The sequence below is a fragment of the Haematobia irritans genome, chromosome 1 (genome assembly GCF_050003625.1).
Source record: "Haematobia irritans isolate KBUSLIRL chromosome 1, ASM5000362v1, whole genome shotgun sequence".
NCBI lineage: Eukaryota > Metazoa > Arthropoda > Insecta > Diptera > Muscidae > Haematobia > Haematobia irritans.
The window spans coordinates 278,128,763-278,150,045 of NC_134397.1; the positions used below are offsets into that span (position 1 = coordinate 278,128,763).

A 21,283-nucleotide genomic window follows, 5' to 3' on the forward strand; every position below is an offset into this window, starting at 1 on the left:
AGTTTTTACCCAACTAATGAGCTCAATTATATAATGGTAAAAAGTTCTCTTTTGGATTTAAAAATGTGAAAAATATCCGAAAATAATAAAAATATGTATTTTCCATTTATATTTTTTTCTATTTCCAGAATTTCAAAGTATCATCAATATAATACCAAATATTACATTGCTTTCCTATTATTTTTGTCTTTGATTGATTCAAATTTTAATAGACGATTTCAATATGTGGACATTTTGCAAAGGAATTGTTACTAAAATTAAATTACCGAGCTCCTTAATACACGTTTTTATGCTAAAAGACTACAACTGCAAAGGAAGATTATAAATCTGCAACCTGGAACTAACAATTGAACTTGATATTCTATGCAGGTAATGTTAAACAAAATTAACTTTTAATTGAACAAAATTAAATTCGAATTATTCTGTTTACTTTCAGAAAATCTAATTTAGCTTACAGGCTGCTGATTTATTGCGCATCTAAATATGTTATTAGAAGGAACATTCTGACATGGTTATTATGATAAGGAAGATAATGATTTATATATTTTATTTTTTCACCCTTTAGTTGTATTGATAGTAATTGTATGTGTTATGTTAGAACAAAACACACAAATGACAAGAACCAAATTTATTTATCTATTGCATAATTCAAAAAATAATAAAATATTGAATATGTTTTATAAGAAACGCATATTTTTTTTTATTTCAAATAAAACTAAATACGATTTTGGGGGCGTAATATAAATTTTTTGATTGAAATTTATAGCCAATTTCAATTAATTATTTAATTGAATGAATCAAATAGTTGATTGATTTTTCTCGCGAAATTAATTAAAATTTTAATTGATTCAATTAAAACTGTGATTGAATTTTATGTTAAAAATCAATCACGTTTTTAATTGATTCAATCACACATTTAATTGATTCCGTGACAAAAGTCAATTAAATTTTTAATTGAAAATCGTGTTGGTTTTCAATTAAAATGGGTGATTGATACTATCATTTTCGTGATTGAAGACATTTCAATTAAAAAAATGATTGAATCCGCGATTTTCGTGATTGAAATCAAAAAAAAATTTTTTGTGTGTAGGAAGAAAATCTAAATAAATATTTTTCCAAAAGGTATAACATAAGATATTAAATTTTGTGATCGGTTTTTATGATTTTCACCTACAGGGTAATTGCAAATTAAAAAAAAAGAACTCCCAGAAAAAATATTAACCTAATATGAACGTTACCTAAATTTTAGGACTTGCACACAATATTAAGGACATTTTTTTAATAAAGAAATTTTATTAAGAATAATATTTATAATTATTATTTCAGTTTTTTTTTCATAAATTTAGGAAACAAATGTTTGAAATTGGAATATAAAGCAAACTATATCTTATTTAAAGGTTATTATTATAATTTGTACACACAAAAAATTTTTTTTTGATTTCAATCACGAAAATCGCGGATTCAATCATTTTTTTAATTGAAATGTCTTCAATCACGAAAATGATAGTATCAATCACCCATTTTGATTGAAAAACAACACGATTTTCAATTGAAAATTTAATTGACTTTTGTCACGGAATCAATTAATTGTGTGGTTGAATCAATTAAAAACGTGATTGATTTTTAACATAAAATTCAATCACAGTTTTAATTGAATCAATTAAAATTTTAATTAATTTCGCGACAAAAATCAATCAACTATTTGATTCATTCAATTAAATAATTAATTGAAATTGGCTATAAATTTCAATCAAAAAAATTATATATTGCGACCCCAAAATCGTATTTAATTTTATTTGAAATAAAAGAAAATGTGTGTTTCTTATAAAACATATTTAATATTTTTTTATTTTTGAATTATGCAATAGACAAATAAATTTGTTTCTTGTCATTTGTGGTTTGTTCTAACATAATTTACAAATACAATTACATAAATTATATAAATCATAATCTTCCTTATAATAATAACCATGTTAGCATGGTCCTTCTAATATGTAGATGCGCCTGCATAGAATATCAAGTTCAATTATTAGTTCCAGGTTGCAGATTTATAATCTTCTTTTGCAGTTGTAGTCTTTTAGCATAAAAAGGTGTATTAAGGAGCTCGGTAATTTAATTTTAGTAACAATTCCTTTCCAAAATTTCCGCACATTGAAATCGTCTATTAAAATTTGAACCAATCATAGACAAAAATAATGGGAAAGCAATGTAATACTTGGTATTATATTGATGATACTTTGCAAATTCTAAAAATAGAAAAAAATATATAAATGGGAAATACATATTTTTATTATTTTCGGATATTTTTCATATTTTTAAATCCAAAAGAAAGAACTTTTTTACCATTACATAATTCAGCTCATTAGTTTATATATCAGATATACTGCTCTCTACTTGGGTTCAAACTGAAAAAGGCAGGTAAACAAAAACACAATTTAATGCCAACGCCACTTCGCAACTTCAAGGTGAATCTTCCAACAAACCCATACCGCTCTTGGTTTTAAGAAAACTAGTAGTGAAAAAAAATGTAATTTTAAAAGATCAATACGGTACCCACTTTTTTGTTGCAAACATATTCTTACATATTTGATAAAATGATGGAGTTGATTGGTCAATTTCACGAAATAAAATTGGTTACTAAAAGAAATGAATAAAAAATATATTATTTTAGTCCGTTTAATGTAAACAGGCTTCAATGGAAAACGGTATTCACATTTCACAATTTCTTACCTTCAATAAACGTAGATTGTTTTCCATTTTTACAATACCACAAAACACAAACACAGGTAATTTCAAATGCGTTCTGTCATATATTTTTTTCAAACCTTTAGCACGTGGCCATTTGTTGTTGCACACTTTATTTATTTCAACCCTTTGCTATGATTTGTTGTTGCGTTCAAAATACTCATGTACACATTTTCAATGCAGCAGACAGAATGTCGCCAATCATGTTTTTCAATTTACGCGAAAAACAAAAACCCAACCGTTCGTTACAAGTTACTTCTACAGACTGATCTCTCCATCATACATTGTTGAATAAATACCCATTCTCTTGTTCTCTTTTCGCTCTTTCCATTGCTCAAAATTATTCAATTTCAATCACAAAGGTGATTGGATCAATCACATGTGTAATTGGAAACGGAAAAAATGTCAATCACGTTTGTAATTGAAAATTATTTCCGAATTGATTAACAAATTGATTGAATCAATTAATATTTTAATTGGAAACGTTACAAATATCAATCATTTTTTTAATTGGGTTTTATTCGGATTTGATTAAATAATTAATTGAATCAATTAACATATTAATTGAATCTGTTTCCAAATTCAATTAAGTGTTTAATTGAAAAAATGTTGGTGATAATTTTTTGTGTGTATAGGAGCTGAAATATTGAATCTTTGGATAAAAAAAAAAAAACTTAGAAATCTTTGGTTTAGTATTTTTTTAATTACTTATTATTGGAAGTTCTTTTATAATTTGGATTTTTTAAAATGACATTTATTTATATGTGAACAGCTGTGCGAATAAAAATTCGATTGATGTGATCTGTGTCCTAATTTAAAGGTTTTAATTTAAATTTATCATTTAAAGGAGACGTATTATTGGCTAAGACTCAATACCAAAATTCTTAACGGCATATCTTTGAATTTTTTGAATGTCATTCATGAAGAGGTCGTTGGAAATATTTATGTATTAATAGATTATAGACATTTGTGGTTGAATTCTCCTGTAGATGTTGTATAAAAGGAATACTTCCCTTATTCCTTTATTTATGGGTAAAAAATGCATTTACATCTTATTGAATTCCAACTATTTATGATATGATAGACATTTAAGTTTTGAAATTTCTTTTGTCATTAAGATAGGCTTTTCGATTTAGTTTATTGACAGATGCCATAATTCACATTCTTTATGTATTGAATGAGCAACTCCCACAACTTGATTAAAAATCGAGTTAAAAAAAATTTTAAATGCCAATAAAATCGATAAAAAGAGATTGTCATAATTTTGGGATTTAATTGAGGAGTATTTGAATCTAAATACATATCGAGGAGATATTTTATTACAACAGTCCAAAAATTATAATGGGTTTTTTATTGCAATAATCTTATGGTTGCATATTTATGTATTTTTTGGCATGTACTTTAATTTATTATAAGTAATCAAACCCACCCTCTTTTAGTCTTTGTGGTTAATTTCGTATGTAAGGTATGCCTCTACTCACCCCTTGGCTAACATATGACTACCTAATGGATTTATCACTTTGCTAAACATCTAACTCATTATCCCCTTAAACATGTCAATTTAACCAATAAATGCAGGTCTGGGTAGCAAAAAAATGGCAACATATTGCCTTAATTGGATAACAGTAAAAAACCCACCCTTAGTTTAATTTTGTTTTTTTTTTTTTTGAAAATTAAACAATTCCCCATTAAAACATTTGTAATTCAATTTGATTTTTGTGTTCAATCCGATTATATCAGTTAACTTAATAGTTAATGCCCACCGGACGTTATATTCCTAAAGGAAGCTTATGAGATTTAAGGGTATATGGCATGTTTTTATTTCATTTGGAGGTGGATGTTTTTTTTTAAGTCACAATTACATTTAATTAACCAAAAAAAAAACATTACCAACATTAGGGCGATGTTTTTTTGCAAAAGGTAAATGTGAATATGATGTTTTGCTTTTTAGAAAAAAAAAAACAAACAAAAAACATTAACATTATGTGGATGGGAAATTGATAATCATAAGAATCTGCGTGCTTAAAATATATAAAAATTTAAGGAAATTAAAAACTTAAAATATGCACGAAATATCTGCACGATACTATCTAGCAGAATATTAAAAAAAACACACACAAACTTCGGAATGTAGGTGTTTCCCTCTGATAAGGTCAACAACGCTATTTGATAGCATAGATAAAAATAGTTTTATGAAACAACGAATGAGGTGACTTTTAATTGTTTATTTGGATAATGTCGTCATGAAATCTCTCATAACAACAAGAAAAAAAAACGATTAAAACAGCCGGCCCGAAACACGTTTATCCTACACCAAGGATTTCAATACTCACGCCCCTTTAAATAACCGACAAAAAAGTTTAAAATTAAGACATTTCATTTTGCGAAGCCTGATATCTATAACTGGACAATCGGGAGGGTTAGACATCAAAATAAAATTTGAAATGAGCCTTCTTAAAAAATTAATTTACTATGCCAGCAAAAAGTGTAGCATAAGCAATGACAGTGTTCTTTTTCGACCCGGAAGTGGGAAGTGGGAAGATTGGGTCGGAAGGCGGAAGTCATCTTTGAGGGCGGGTGTCATCTTTTTAAGCATTCGCTGCATTGATTTAGCACTAGTTCTTCAGATGCAATTTTATTTCAGTATTTCGGATTTCATTTAAGGAAAACTTAAATGAAACAAACCGTTTCGTTTCGGATATAAAAAGGAGGTCCCTTGTCATCGAAATAAACTTAGAATCGGGCAGCATTCATTGATAAGAGAGAATCCCGCATCCCGGAATCCCCCATCAAGTTTTTTTCTAACTTCCGATGCAATCCTTTTGGACAGGTCCACAAACATTTCTTTTAAAGTGCATTCCGGGATCTTCTATCGACTTTTTTTTTGACTTCCGATGCAGACCTTTTGGAAAAGTCTTAGAAAGTACGGAATTAGGTCGTTTTAAGTGAAAATTTAAGTTTTGGAAAATTGGATTTCGCAAAAAAGAATAGAAAATCACTAAAAAAGTAAAAAAATAATAAATAAAAAAAGATAAAAAATTATCCCCACTGGGATTTGAACCTGTGCGGTTTGACTTGCCCACTTCCATGGAAGTTCTTTTGACAAGGTTTTGCAAATTACGCAAACTTTTTTTTGATTTTTAATGGAAAAAATATATTTTATATATTTATACTAAAAATATATGCTGAGAAAAAAAAAACAAAGTGAAATAAAAAACATAAAAAATATTTTTTTAGAAAAAAATATGAAATAAAAAATTTGCCGCTGATGAGATTTGAAAAAAAAAGTTCTTTATTTTTTCATTGATAATAATAAAGAAAATCTAAGGATGTAGTTAGAATGTCATGCCGTGGTGTCATATTAGATTCATATGAGAAACATTTGAATAGTCGTTATGATGGATCGTGTTCAATGGCGTTTGTGGTTGAGTGTGCTAAGGCGTTCTGTTATGGTGCCAACAGACCCAGGTTCAACCCCCGGGTGGATGCGAAGAAGTTTTTCAATTATAGATAATAAGAAAATAAAAGTGTTAAAAAACTACAGATGGAAATGAAAAGTGAAATTGGAAAAACATTTTTGTTTTTTTAGTTTTTTAATTTCTTTATCCAAATGAACTTCCAAGGCACAACTTCGAAAACATTACAAAGGATCCAAAAATGGAGTACTTCCATCCTATGACAAACCCATGTAAAATTCATAGGAGATGATCCAAGTTTGCACTACCTCCGGATCAACTATTGGGGATCCAAACTACTTTTTTGGAAGCTCTTTTTTAGCTGGGAATGAGCATCCCAGCAAAAAAATTTGGAAATTCTTCCAAAGGCACAACTTTAAAAGCACTTCCAGAAGATGCACTCCCTATGATGTTCTTTATTTTAACTACCCAGGAAGTTCTTTTAATTCAATTTTTTATAACTTGGTTTTTTTCATACTTTTAATGGGTAGTTTTAACTTTTTTTTGTTTCAAATAGGTTAAAAACAGAGTAAGAATTCATAAAATGGTACAAATCATTTAACTTTTGGCGGAAAAAATGCTAAATCCATTCTGAAAAATTGCGAATTTTTAAAAGTATTTGATGCCAAACGTTCCACACAAGCGTAAGAGTGCATTAAAACTCATAAAAAATATTTTAAAATTATTTATTTGTGAAATATCACAAAATTTCTTAATTCACATCCAAAACATTGAATTCGGATCACACCTAAAGAAGTGATGCAAATTCAGTGCAACGGCTGTTGAAATGGAGTACTTCCGTCCTATGACAAGCCCATGTTAAATTCATCGCTTCTGCGTCAATTTTGCACCACTTCCGGATCCAAAAAGAACATTTTCATTACTTTTTTGGCGACGCTTTTTTTTTTGCTGGGATTTTTAGCTGGGAAGTGAGCCTGAAATATCGGGCTGCCACTATACCTAACCTAACTTAATCTAGTAGGAATATATAGACAGGTCCTCATGAACCAGTCTGGCATCCGAATCGCAAAAATTGCAATAGGTTAAATGATAGATTATTCTGATAATTGTATTTCAGATTTTAATGTCAAGAAAGTATAGAAACCAACAAAGTGTTTGAAAGTTTTAAAATTGCGACAATCTGGAGCACTGGTACCGTTATCCGTTAGTGGCAATTTGCACTAATTTCCCATAGGTTGATGATGTTAGAATAAACTTATTCTTGTAACCGAAAAAATATCAAATACAGCATTTCTTCACAAACTCTCTAGCAATTCAGAATAGAAATGAAAAGAAATCTAAAAAATGTTTTGCTCTCAGCATTGCAACCACTCTGTATTCCTTCTCGTGTATCAGTTGGATGACTAAATGTCCTCATAACACGTGTTCTTCCCATTCATACTAAGCAAAAAAGAAAAATCATGACAAGTGGCTGATTGTCATCTTTAGCTCTAAGTCTGCCATCAGCAACTACATGGAATATAAATGACATTTACTTGTCATCTCCCACAGCTGCAATGACACAATTCCGTGCCTAAGTATATTGCACATTGTGTCCTAAACATCGAAAATTAGTGTGTAAATTAGGACCATTGCAAATGTGTTAACAGCATTGTAATAAAAGGACGTTGCAGGACATTTAATACGAGTACAAAGGCTGATTTATTTAATGAGACATGAAAGAAAAAAAACCTCAAACCCCCTCCTAATGCAGCAATGCAGAATGGCAATAGCCAAAAATTCGCACATATTTTGCTAATAGGACAACGTATGGGGATGCGATGATAAAAAGCACCCTTCGTACCACAGAATGCAAAATATCCACAGTTGACTAGACAATGCGCCGGGAGTGTTGTGTTGTATTCCTCCACGCTCGCTAAACTGGTATGCCTTTTAATTAAACATTTGTAAGTCAATTCAATTTTATCAAATCCGATTATCTTCGATTTCCATTGATTTGTGTTCGTCCTTTCAAAATCATTCGAGCGTATACTTCTGTTGGGTTTCCTTTATCGCCCGTAAACAGACGCATTTAAGGACAACGAATCGTATAGACGAATCTCCATAAATTTTATGTCATTTTCAATGGAAATTGTTGTTGAATTTGGTTGGGTATTTGTTCCTTTTCTCATACAAGAGCGGCAATGGCTGTGACATGTGAAGGAGGAATGTAGAGAGAGGGCTATAAAATAGGATTTGCAAAGTGGTTTGGTTGGAGTTGTAGCAAATTAATGGTGTAATGATCAAAACACTGTGACAAGAGCGAATACCAATCAAAGGAGATGATGGTTCCATGCAATGATGCCAGATTACGAAACTCGAAAGAGTAAGTTAAGGGATTTATTTAGTAAGTTGGAAATAATAATAAAAATAATAAGATAAATAAATAAATTAATAAAATAAAATAAATAACATAACATATTGGCATTGGTGAATCAGTTGATTACGACTACGATTACGATTTTCTGGAACATTAAAAAAAATATCGGCAGAAAAACGGAACATACTTTTTAATGATGGCTTATATCGGACCAAGCTATTTACTTCGAAATGCACCACGCGGTACAATGGTTAACATGTCCGCCTTGTATTCATAGGGTTCAATCCCAATTTCGACCGCATAAGGGCCAAATTATTTTGGTGGTGAATTAACAATAATTTTTTTAATCAAAAAATCACCCAAAATTTCTAGAGGGGTTTTCAGTGTAGATAAACACGGCGATTTTAAACAAAATATTAGGGTATTTGGGAGCCACCGTGGTGCAATGGTTAGCATGCCCGCCTTGCATACACATGGTCGTGGGTTCGATTCCTGCTTCGACCGAACACCAAAAAATTTTTCAGCGGTGGATTATCCCACCTAAGTAATGCTGGTGACATTTCTGAGAGTTTCAAAACTTCTCCAAGTGGTTTCACTGCAATGTGGAACGCCGTTCAGACTCGGCTATAAAAAGGGGGTCCCTTGTCATTGAGCTTAACATGGAATCGGGCAGCACTCAGTGATAAGAGAGAAGTTCACCAATGTGGTATCACAATGGACTGAATAGTCTAAGTGAGCCTGATACATCGGGCTGCCACCTAACCTAACCTAACCTAACCTAGGTTATTTGCTAATTGAAATTAAATTTATGATACTTTCTCAAAAATATCTGGCAACTATGTATGCTTCCCTGTCAAATGCATCAGCAACGTCTCTGTCAATGACAACATAAACAAGCATTAGGAAAGAGACAATCGCCAAAACACAATATAGCATACACACATGTCCACATGTCGTCTTGTCAATGACACCACAACCAGCCAAAAACCCATTTCCTATCGCCCAATTGTTATAGCACCCTCTTTCATCCAAAAGAGTAGAGTACAACGAATTGAATTGCCATGCAAGCCAAATCGAACCAAATTGAAAATCCCGACCTTAACGAATAAAGGGAATATTATTCTTATTTTTATTTTATATACTGTGAAAGATTCACATGTTGTATACACGTGTGTCTGTGGGTGCGATGAATTTCCATATACCAACACATTGAAAGTTTCTTGAACTGTATTACATCATAATTCATACTGGCACGAGTGTGCGTGTAACCATAAACAATATATGGATACGGAAAATACCCCGAAACTTGACAACTTATGGCGTTTTCTTTTCTTATGAAAAATGCGCACTTTTTTGCATTTTGGCCGGAAAATGTACTTTTTAGGTTCTTTTCTAAAAAAACAGGCAAAAGTGCGAAAAGGCTTCGAATTCTGTTGTGAAAATAGTGCCACGCATAGAGGCAAATTACGGGCATTTTCAGCACTGCCAACAAACGAGAGTGCTGCGATTGGCCTGTTTCCCTCTTTGAATTCTTTTCTGCCCGCTGAAATGATAGCATTTTTTAGGTTGCTGGTAACATTTTAAAAATGCGCATTCTGTACAGACAAAATGACGGCAAAGCACTTTTTTTCAGAAAAGAAAACACCATTAAAGTTTAAGTTTCCACAGAGAGTTTTCTTTCAATGTATTTTGTTGTTTTCCGGATGGAAATGGGCGGTTGTTTTATTGTTTTATTATCAGATCGAAGGACCACGGATATCAATCAACGGTGATTAAAAATTAAACATTTTTGAAGAAAATCAAGTGCGTTTAGAAGCAGAAATGATTTCACTACACAGAAAAATCTATCACTGAAATTTTTCCAATTAAAATTTTAATTAAAAAAAAAACAAAGTCATAAAAAAAATTAATTGTTTAAACGATTTTTTTAAAGAAAAACGAAAATCAATCACAAAAATAAAACTGTATCAGCTACTTTTTTATTGGACCAATTTCAATTTAAATGACTTAGGTGATTGATTACAAACAAAAGATACTTTTTTTCTATGTGACAGCCACATTAGTGACTAACTCCACTAGAAAGTATGATATTCGTAAACATTAACTTGGAATGCTACCTTATTTACATAAGAAAATTTACCCAAAAGCCCTAAAAATTAACGTACAAGAAATAATAATAATTTCATAAATTCCAAATGAAGAACAGATAATATAATCTAAATGACAAGGGACCTCCATTTTATAGCCGAACCCAAATTGCATTTCACACTACGGTGAAACCACTTAAAGAAACCTTGAAACACTCAGAAATGTCATTGCACGCAAAGAAAAAAACGTTTGGAAAACGTGTACGGAAAACGTTTTTCTTTTGTTAGAGTTTTTTGAATTGCTTCGAAAATTTTAAACTTTTATCACCAAAAACATTCGTTTGTTACAAAATTTTTATTTTTTCAATAAAAAAAGTTATTTTTGAAACAACAACACCTTCCATTTCGTTTATATCAAACACTGTTCTTTTCTGACTTTAGGTATTTTATAAGACACATTTTACAGTTCAAACTCTAATATACTACAATGTAATGTTGAAAATTTTTCGGAATCTTCCGAACATACCTGGAATATATGTAAAAAAAAACTTTGGTCGAAGCAGGTATCGAACCCACGATCCTTGGCATGCAAGTCGGACGTAGCAACCACTGCTCCACTGTGCCAAACTAAATGTTTGTTTCTGTTAAATAAACCGTGTTTATTCGGTTCGTGGGCGCCGCAAGCTATGCTATATAAATATAACTTATATGGATAATTATCTATTGATGACCATAACAGGTACATAGCTCAGTGGTTAGTGTGTTGGCTTATAAAATGCATGGTCCGCGGTTCGATTCTCCGTCCAGGCGAAAGGTAAAAAAGTTTTAAAAATTTATAAAATCGTATAATTTCTTCTACATTGTTGGTATTACAGGAAAAGGTGTTAAGAACTAAAAAACCTCGTGGATGTGAGAAAGATGTGAGGGAAAATGCAATTAGCAAGAAAACAATGTTTTTTTTTGAGTTTGTCTTTATGAAATGGTTTTTACATCCTGGAAAAGAATAAACGTTTATCACAAAAAGTATGCCAAATTTTATCGGAGATAAAAAAATTTACTTTACACGTTCCATTAACGTTTCAATCAAATCGGTTCGATCACTTCCGAGCATAAGGTCAAATACCCTTTATTTACGAACACATATTATATAACAAAAAAATCATTGGCCTCTTGCCAATGTGATAATAAACACACGAGAATTTATACCATCATTAACAGTTTTCATTAACTTTCAAGAATTTTTCACAATTAAATAAGCCAAGTTGCAAAACTTGCATTAGTATTTTAAGGACAAGTATAAATTTTTTTCAGTGCACTAACATGCACTTCTTCCGATTATTTCGAATACAGATAGAATGCAAAAAATGTCAACGACTAGAAATTGTGTATGTGGTGGCAATAGCTAGCTAATCAGATTGTGTAAATAATGAATGACATGAACTATTTCTGGAAGTAACCAAGCGAGACAATCTCCCCATATTTCTTTGTAGAAATTGCAATGCAAGTTGCAAAACTTGCATTAGTATTTTAAGGACAAGTATAAATTTTTTTCAGTGCACTAACATGCACTTCTTCCGATTATTTCGAATACAGATAGAATGCAAAAAATGTCAACGACTAGAAATTGTGTATGTGGTGGCAATAGCTAGCTAATCAGATTGTGTAAATAATGAATGACATGAACTATTTCTGGAAGTAACCAAGCGAGACAATCTCCCCATATTTCTTTGTAGAAATTGGCATTCGATTATAGTTGCTTGCCTCGAACACACACTGACAGAGGGCATAGAATTAAAATAAATTGAGCATGTATGTGTGTATGTCTGTTCTAATGTTTACTTTATCGTCAAAACTAATCTGAGATATTAGATTAGTTTTCCTGAGGGCAAAGAGAGACATAAATGAAAAAAAAAAAACGTTTTTCAAACTTTTTGCCAAATTCAAATTCCAAGAAAAACAAAGAAACCTAAATTTTTTGCATGCCCTAAATTGAATTGGTATTAGGGAAAAAGTACAAATATAATGAACTGGTAATAAATTTACAAAGTCACCCCTCAATTTTACATTACACAAAAACCCAAGATGATTGTTGAAACACTCATATGAAGTAATGGTGGATCAGTGGGTATCATCGCCAACCAACCGCTTCGGGGGAAAATTGATGGAGATGAAAAGTTCACATTTTCAATTTTTGAAATAATTCCAAGTGACGTAAGCAAGGCCTTTTTACATTCATCTCCACATGTCAATCAAGAGAGCGGAAAATTGAAATGCACTACCAAGTACGAGATGGCATAAGTGGGGGAGTCCCATAAATATTTCATTGAAGTTCATTTGCGGCCTCAGGCTTTAATTGGATCATTTATAATTAAATTTATTGCTTTCTATTAAATGTTAAACATTGTAAGAACACAGTATGCAGCATCTTCTGCTCTTCTCGTTCTTAACTTTTAATAGATTCAAACCAGCGATGGCTTATCGCTCATTGTAAAAATTTAATGAAAGTTAATTGAATGAGAGGGCAGTTACAAAATGTTTGGACCGTACATGTATCCAGAAACTGATTAATGTGTGAGCAAAGAAAGCTTTTTACAATACCCTTGGAATATTAGAATTTTTATTTTATTTTTAGTATAAAACATTTTTACATCAATAAAAAAGCTGAAAAGGAAATGATTGACATTTATTAATATGGAATGACATTAAAAATAAATTAGGAAGGCATGGCATGCAAGGCCGTATTCAGGGGGGGGGGATGAGGGGGATCAAACCCCCCCCCCCGAAATGAATGAATATTTTTATATAAATAAATATATATTTTTAGCTGCATAGAAAAAGTCTTATCGAAGATGTTGAAGAAAAGCTGGAGGTTTTATTTTGAAAAACGCTTACCTATAAAACTTGCACAATTCATAGAATTCTAGTTGAAAAGCCCGTCAAACGACGGTCGAAAAAACAAATTGTTTTTCTTCTCGCACCACAAATTTCATTTTTGGAAAATGTATTTCTGCTTTTTATGTGTGTTTGATGTTCTTTTTGTGAACATGACTCGCTTTGTTTGACCATAGCAACAACAACGAAACAGCCAAACGCACACACAAAAAAAAAATTTTCTGATTCAATCACGAAATTAATTGATCCAATTAATTTTTTAATTGAAATGTCTTCAATCACAGAAATGATAGTATCAATTAAAAAATTAATTGATCCAATTAAATATTTAATTGATACTATTAATTCGTGTGATTGATTTTTATTTCAATTAAAAAATTTGTTGAATCAATTAAGTTTTTAATTGAATATTTTTTAAAACTCAATTAAGATTTTAATTGGAAAATTTTTCGTGAAATTTTTTTCTGTGCACATGTGTAAATGAAATGGCGCAAACCCTGCGAAAAGAACCTGCCTAATTCAGCGATGGAAGCACTTGGAGAGTGCAATAAAGAGATATTTCCAAACGTGCATATTCTTTTAACAATTTTGGTCACTTTGCCAGTTACTCAGGGATAGAAAATACAATTTTTAAGAAAGTACAAAACAGGTATTTTTTGAGCGGAAAGGTACTTTTTACTAAATTTTAACAAAATTTTCACTGGAAGATTATTGTCAAGAGACTGAATTTTAAAGAAAATAAAATTTTGACAAAATTTTCTATATAAATAAAATTTTGCAAAAATTTTTTATAGAAATAAAATTTTGCAAAAAAGTCTATAGAAAAAAAATGTTGCAAAATTTTTTCTATAGAAATAAAATTTTGCAAAAATTTTTTATAGAAATAAAATTTTGACAAAATTTTCTATAAAAATAAAATTTTGCAAAAATTCTACATAGAAATAAAATTTTGACAACATTTTCTTCCGAAATAAAAAATTGACAGTATAGAATCGCATTCTTTTTTCGACTAAAACATTCTTGAAGTTCAATAAAATCCTGTTTTTGACTATGTCTTTTACAAAATCAAGATTTTCTTCCCACATGAACATGTCTGGTTTGCCATATTTGTAAAAGACTATTAGCAAAAAAGGTTGATAAAGACTTTCTCAAAATATTAAAATATTTTGTCAAAGCTATTGTACCATAAATCTGATATCGACTCAAAAATGTCTACACAAAAGGTACTACATCATTGGCGGGGGTACTACGGTACTGACCGGGGTGAAAAAGTATTGAAAAAAGTACTATAGTACTGCATTTTCCATCCCTGCAGTTACTACGTGCTCATCCGAACGTTCATTTTCAACAATGAAGAGATTAAAGACGTATCTTAGAAATTCGACTAGCGAGAGTAGACACAATGGATTGGCATTAATGTCGGTTCATCGCCGAATAAATGTGCCGACTGAAGAAGTCATTGTTTTATTTGCTGCCCAAAAAGCCCGTCGGCTCAATTTAATATTATAAAACAAGTAAGGAAAGTCTAAAGTCGGGCGGGGCCGACTATATTATACCCTGCACCACTTTGTAGATCTAAATTTTCGATACCATATCACATCCGTCAAATGTGTTGGGGGCTATATATAAAGGTTTGTCCCAAATACATAAATTTAAATATCACTCGATCTGGACAGAATTTGATACACTTCAACAAAATCTATAGACTCAAAATTTAAGTCGGCTAATGCACTAGGGTGGAACACAATGTTAGTAAAAAAATATGGGAAACGTTTAAATCTGAAGCAATTTTAAGGAAACTTCGAAAAAGTTTATTTATGATTTATCGCTCGATATATATGTGTTAGGAGTTTAGGAAAATTAGAGTCATTTTTACAATTTTTCGACTAAGCTGTGGCGATTTTACAAGGAAAATGTCAATTTTTGTCGAAATCAGAAAAACATATATATGGGAGCTATATCTAAATCTGAACCGATTTCAACCAAATTTGGCACGCATAGCCACAATGCTAATTCTACTCCCTGTGCAAAATTTCAACTAAATCGGAGCAAAAAATTGGTCTCCTTGGTCATATGAGTGTAAATCGGGCGAACGATGCGCGAGCAAAATTTTGATACGCTGCAATTCTTGCTTGGACGGCATTTTGACAACTGAAGAGTAAATTCCAAAATCAAAATAGGAGCAACATTCTACACACACACACCTTCAAAATGAGGGGTGTTCAGGTTTTTTAAATGCAAAATTGAATGAAATACGCCAAGTTTATATTGACCAAATTTTGACCGTAACACCCTTTACTTGTGCCAAATTTGAACTCGATTGGACTAATGCTGCGACCTAGACTTTGATTACAAAAATGTGTTCGCGGACAGACGGACAGGGCTATATCGATTCAGGAGCCCACCCTGAGCATTATTACCAAAGACACCATGTGTCTATCTCGTCTCCTTCTGGGTGTTGCAAACATATGCACTAACTTATAATACCCTGTTCCACAGTGTGGCGCAGGGTATAAATATTGTATACATACCTATGCATAAATAAAATTTTCTACACATGAGATTATATGAATATTTTTTTTAGTTGGAGAAATTTTAATTTTCACTTCTAAGCGTTCATGGAAATCGGATGGAATAACGCTTTACAGATGATTCTGATATAAAATCTATAGTTTTTTACACCAATAGTCGAACGCGCAATTCAAATTGGTATGTCCTTAAAGATTAAAAATTAACATTACAATTTTAAACGTACTCAAGGAGTCAAATCAGAAGTGAAATAGGGACTATGTGAGTATATGGACCTATATGCACCGTATTTGGCACATTTATTTGTAGGCCTAAAAAATGTGTTTAAAATTCCATGCAAATCGGATGGTAATTGCGGCGTTTATGAAGTAAAATCGGGACATCCGTTTGTACCCAAACATTGACCGATATAAACCATAAATACTTGTATACTACATTTAAAATGTCAGTCGAACTGAGAGATCGGGTTATATGGGGGCTATACCCAGGGAGATGGGTATATATGGCTATACCAGAGTGTAGACTGACTACAGACAGACTATATATAGCATATCGATTTGTAGATTCAAGACAAAACTATATTTAAAATTCCAAGCAAATCGAATGACAACTGTGGTATCTATGCGCACAAGAAATCAAATTGGGAGATCGGTGTTTGTGGGTCGTTATCAGCCAAATTTAACACACCCCTGTACGAACTTCTAATACGTCTGAATTTCTTATTTTGCATAAACATTGTGGAGTCTAGAAGTCAAATTGGGACCTATATGGGACCTATATGAAAACCTGAACCAATATAGTCAATCTACGAACTTGATGTGCGTGAAATTAAATGACTAATCTAAATTCAGAAAGTGATTGTGTGAGTTATAGCACCTTCTGCCACAGGGTAGTCCAGCCTATAACAAACTCTTTTCAGTTAGGTCAAGCTGTACTTTACACTTCCGGCTACATACGGTGGTGTCATGTGTGTAATTGTGTTTTTTTTTAACCAAACAAAAACACAACACTAATGTTTTTTAAGGTTAAAAAAACGCATTTTCATTCATTATTCACGAAAACGTCTGCCTGCCTTACCTGTCATTGTCATCGCCATTTGTTATTGACTTGGTTAGCTAGCCCTCAAGTAAAACAACCAAAATTCGACAAAAAACAACTTCAAACGCCACATAGTGGTTGTCAATTAAGGTTCAACCCTTAGCAAATATTTACCAATTCTGCCCATTGTTGATCAGCCACACGCACGTACCAACAAACACCGAGCTTAAAGTAGCCTTGCAGCATATGTGTCCTGCCATAATATCGTCTGTCAGTCTTCTGAATTCAATCAATCTTTCACCTGCCCATGTTCATAGGACACATATGAATGCATTAATTTCAGTACAGCCATTATCCACCTACTCCACCACCTACACGTGAAAATCATCACAATCGTAGTCATCATCATCATCAACGCCGCTTACCACCTTACCATATGCTGTTACCACCTTTTTGGCTTTGGAACAACAGTTTCGTGCTTTTTAGGAGTTTCCACTATTTTCACCACCATATGTGAATGTAATCGTATGTGCAGGAAATAGTGTCATGACTTAGGACAATACAACATGTCTTTGTAGATATCGTCCTAGGTCCTTGTTGCTTGGCTATACTGCAATTCTACACCGTATTGTTACATGTTGTTGGCTCGCCCTCGAGTCTATCGGCGAGTGTAGGATTGAATTTTATGCCATAGAACACGTCCGTCCTCAATAATTAAGTGAGGGCAATGTTCTTAAATTCTCCTTCCTATCTATCTATGTAGCTACCTACATTAGATTGCAACTCCTGTACCGTCCCACCATACCATAACGTTGCTCCACTACCATTCACCGCAAATCATAGTTCATCAGGAAAGAAAGCAAGAAACGAAGGACAGAACCAAGCGCAAAAGTGCATTAAATGACTTTTATGACTCATTACGTTTTGCACTTTTTCTTTTTTGTTTTTTTTGCCACGTCCAATGTGTACAAAAAGGCTAACCTTTTAATTTACGTTAGTTATGTTACCTTTCGTTAGTAATGGGTACTTATTTTTTGTAAATTGAGGACAAGACTACGATTAAATCAAGGTATTTTGCAAGATTGTTGCTGTATGTTATATCCGGAATAAAGTCCAAAATCTGTAAAACTTTAAAATTTACATGACTCTGAAGTCTGCAAAAGTTCGTAAAAAACGAAAAGGCATACAAGGATCGTGGGTTCAATCTCAGTTTCGATCAAACACCAAAAAGTTTTTCAGCTGTGTATTATCCCCTCTCAGAAAAGTTGGTGACATTTCTGAGTGTTTCAAAGCTTCTCTTAGTGGTTTCACCGCAGAGTGAAACGCAGTTCATATTCGGCCATAAAAAGGAGGTCATTGAGGTAAACATAGAATCAGGGCACCATCTGTTGCGCCACAATTGACTGAGCCTAAAAAGGGCCCGTAATTTCTTTTCTTGCATTTATTTAATTATATCTTTATTTGAAGGAATTTTCTATAATGTCCTGTTCCCTTATCACATACGAAAGTTTTCTTTCTATATTTCTAAATTCATGTTGATTATTCTACAAGACATATTTGGGAAGATATCAGATGATTACAATGTTTTCCTTGCTGGCAGAACGTTCTTTATGTTAGTTAAAGCCAAAGGATTGCCTTCAGTGAAAGAAAACCATTGGTATTAAATTTGATCCGATTTCTTCCAACTTTAATATTTGCAGATTCAGAAGTCCATGGGATTAAATTAAAAAATCTTTAAATGTGGAGGTTATAGCTAATTATGTGCACGTTCTTTTATGCGGCCTTCAATCAAAGGGAATTTGTTTTGCCAAAATTTCCTTCGAGACCAAAGTATTCTATCTTTGTGTGTTAAACATTGTTAAACAGCCACATTCTTTTAACATCCGATCACGCAGGCAGATTGATGAATACAGGTAGATTGTCTCAAACCTTCGATTCTCCATAAACAGGACGATGGCAGGATGATGAATTAATACACCCTCCTCCTCTGGTGAATTTTAAACCCGACTTTGAGAATCAATTTTAATTTCTTGAAATTTTCATTATTTTCTATAAAAAAACGATTTCCATATCACATTAACGTTTATTTCGAAATAATTGCATGTCTTTATTATCGAGGAGTCCCTCATACATTTGATAGATGGCTGGCTATGTAAATTTAATATTGACCACCTTTTGCACTCATATATCCGGAGACATAAACCATAATTACCTTTCATAAAATTGGATTTGGAAAATAAATTTTATAAACATGAATGATTTTTACCACTCTTGTCTGTATTAGTCCTTCTCTTACCACATTTTTGGCTAACACTTATGGTCTACATGGACAAATAATTCTTGTTTTCCTTGATACACCTGTGATCCTCCCTCTTGGGTATGGCTGCAGGATTATGAAAATTTATTATTACAAAAATATTTTCTCACATAAAACACATTACAATGGGGAGCCAAAGAGAAACTACTATTGAAGGACAATAAATATTTTTTTTGCTTACAGTATTTTAAACAGTTAGCTTAGTAGGATATTAAATTACATATTTACATGGGAAATGGATTCGTAGGTATGGAAAAATAATTATGTTTGTTTAATTACTACAATTAACCAGCAACGGTGGAGAATTTACAGACAGAAAGGACTTTTGATGCAATATTCGTTTGTGGAGGGTGTCATTCATTCATCGCATTATGTGGTTGTTGGCTGTCTCGTGCCTCTTTGCCGGAAGCGAACACAAGGCCCGATCAATGTTAATATTTACGCCCACAAATATGTGAACGGTTCTTTGTTCTATGTATATTTTGCTCCAAATGCATTTTTTTTAATATGACGTTGCTTTTGTTACGATATAACAGAGTCCTTTTTATTTCTATTCTAAAAAAAAATTTAGGTGAGTGTTCAAGTAAACGAGTGTGAGTGCATTAAGGTATTGACAATGTTGCGTGTGGCAGCATTGTGTATATAACTGAACATAATAAAATTGGGAGAGAGGGAGAGAGAATGTTTGTGGGTGTAGGTTATGAATACAGGTATGATATGGTTGGGAGAGGCACATTACCCACAGCATTACGAACTAACTAAGTTACCATTATTAGCAACTGTAATTGTAACAACAGCAAATGCAACAACAACAACATTGTATATGGTAGCTTTGGAAACAACCCTAGCTAGAAGACTCAAAGATATACAACACAACGCAACAACACAAAACAAAATGTAACAAACTAACTATTTAAACACAAGCCAAACCTTTATTTTGTATTTTTTTCGTTCGTTCAATTCAAACCAAGATAAAAAAGGATAATGGACATTGAAAACAAAAAAAAACACCACTAATCGACATTAGTGGATTAGGGAAATAAAAAAAGATAAGTGTTTACTTAAAATTTCAATTTCTAGAAGGGCATTTTAGTAATCGTGTTTGATAGACGTTTTTAATACGCTAATACTGTTGAAATTCTTTTACGAAATTAAAAAATATCATAATGCAGTTTTAAGTCAATTCTCTGATAATAAATCTTATGAATAGTAAACTAAAGAGGGGATATGAAAGTAAAATACAACAAACATTAATTAAATGGAAACAAAACTAAGATATCTTTTGATATGTACAAGGCCAAAACTGAGGTTTTAACTTAAATGGGTTATATTGATTTGTATTTTTTTTAAATAATTTTAGTTTGGTTTGTTTCATACGTACATACAGGGCAACATTTTAATATGCGGTCGATTTTTTTTTCTTGTTGATTTCTTCATATCGATGCCTGAGTGTTATTGAATGCTTATTTGTCTGAATTATATAAAATATTTGTTTTTGCTTGATTTTGGTTTTACCACTAATATTATTGAAGAGTTTACTAACTAAGTACTAACCAGAGGCATTAGTAAGATGCCCAATCCTTAACAAAAAGAAGAGAATGTCATCTCATGGATGAAAATCTCCTTTTTGAAAATATAATTTTATTTTGGTTGCTATAACCTTTTTTTATGATGCAGAAAAGACTATGTTTTGGGAGTCATACATCGCATTTTTCCGGATTTTAGACGAACACTTATTTTTCCCTAGGATTCTTTTTTATGATCAATGCATTAACAAGGGGAACATTACACATAAGATGACCTCTAGTTAGGTATTGTTTTCATAGTACTAACATTCTATTAGACATCCTTGTTAAAATTCAAAAAATGGAAAATTCAAAACTCATCCTTTCGATTGTGG

General features: G+C 31.9%; 1 protein-coding gene and 1 long non-coding RNA gene across 10 annotated transcripts in view; both read right to left on the minus strand.

Annotated features, from left to right (window-relative positions):
- The window catches only part of Fas1 (fasciclin 1 Fas1 domain-containing), a 95,523-nt gene that overhangs the window by 35,858 nt on the left and 38,382 nt on the right, over positions 1 to 21,283 (minus strand). The gene's annotated exons all lie outside the window — the stretch shown is intronic.
- Positions 1,819 to 3,116, minus strand: LOC142219802 (uncharacterized). Its single transcript, XR_012717779.1, has 4 exons — positions 2,731 to 3,116; positions 2,583 to 2,637; positions 2,344 to 2,509; positions 1,819 to 2,246 (listed from the first exon to the last, which is right to left on the minus strand). It is a non-coding gene; the product is annotated as an uncharacterized LOC142219802 (long non-coding RNA).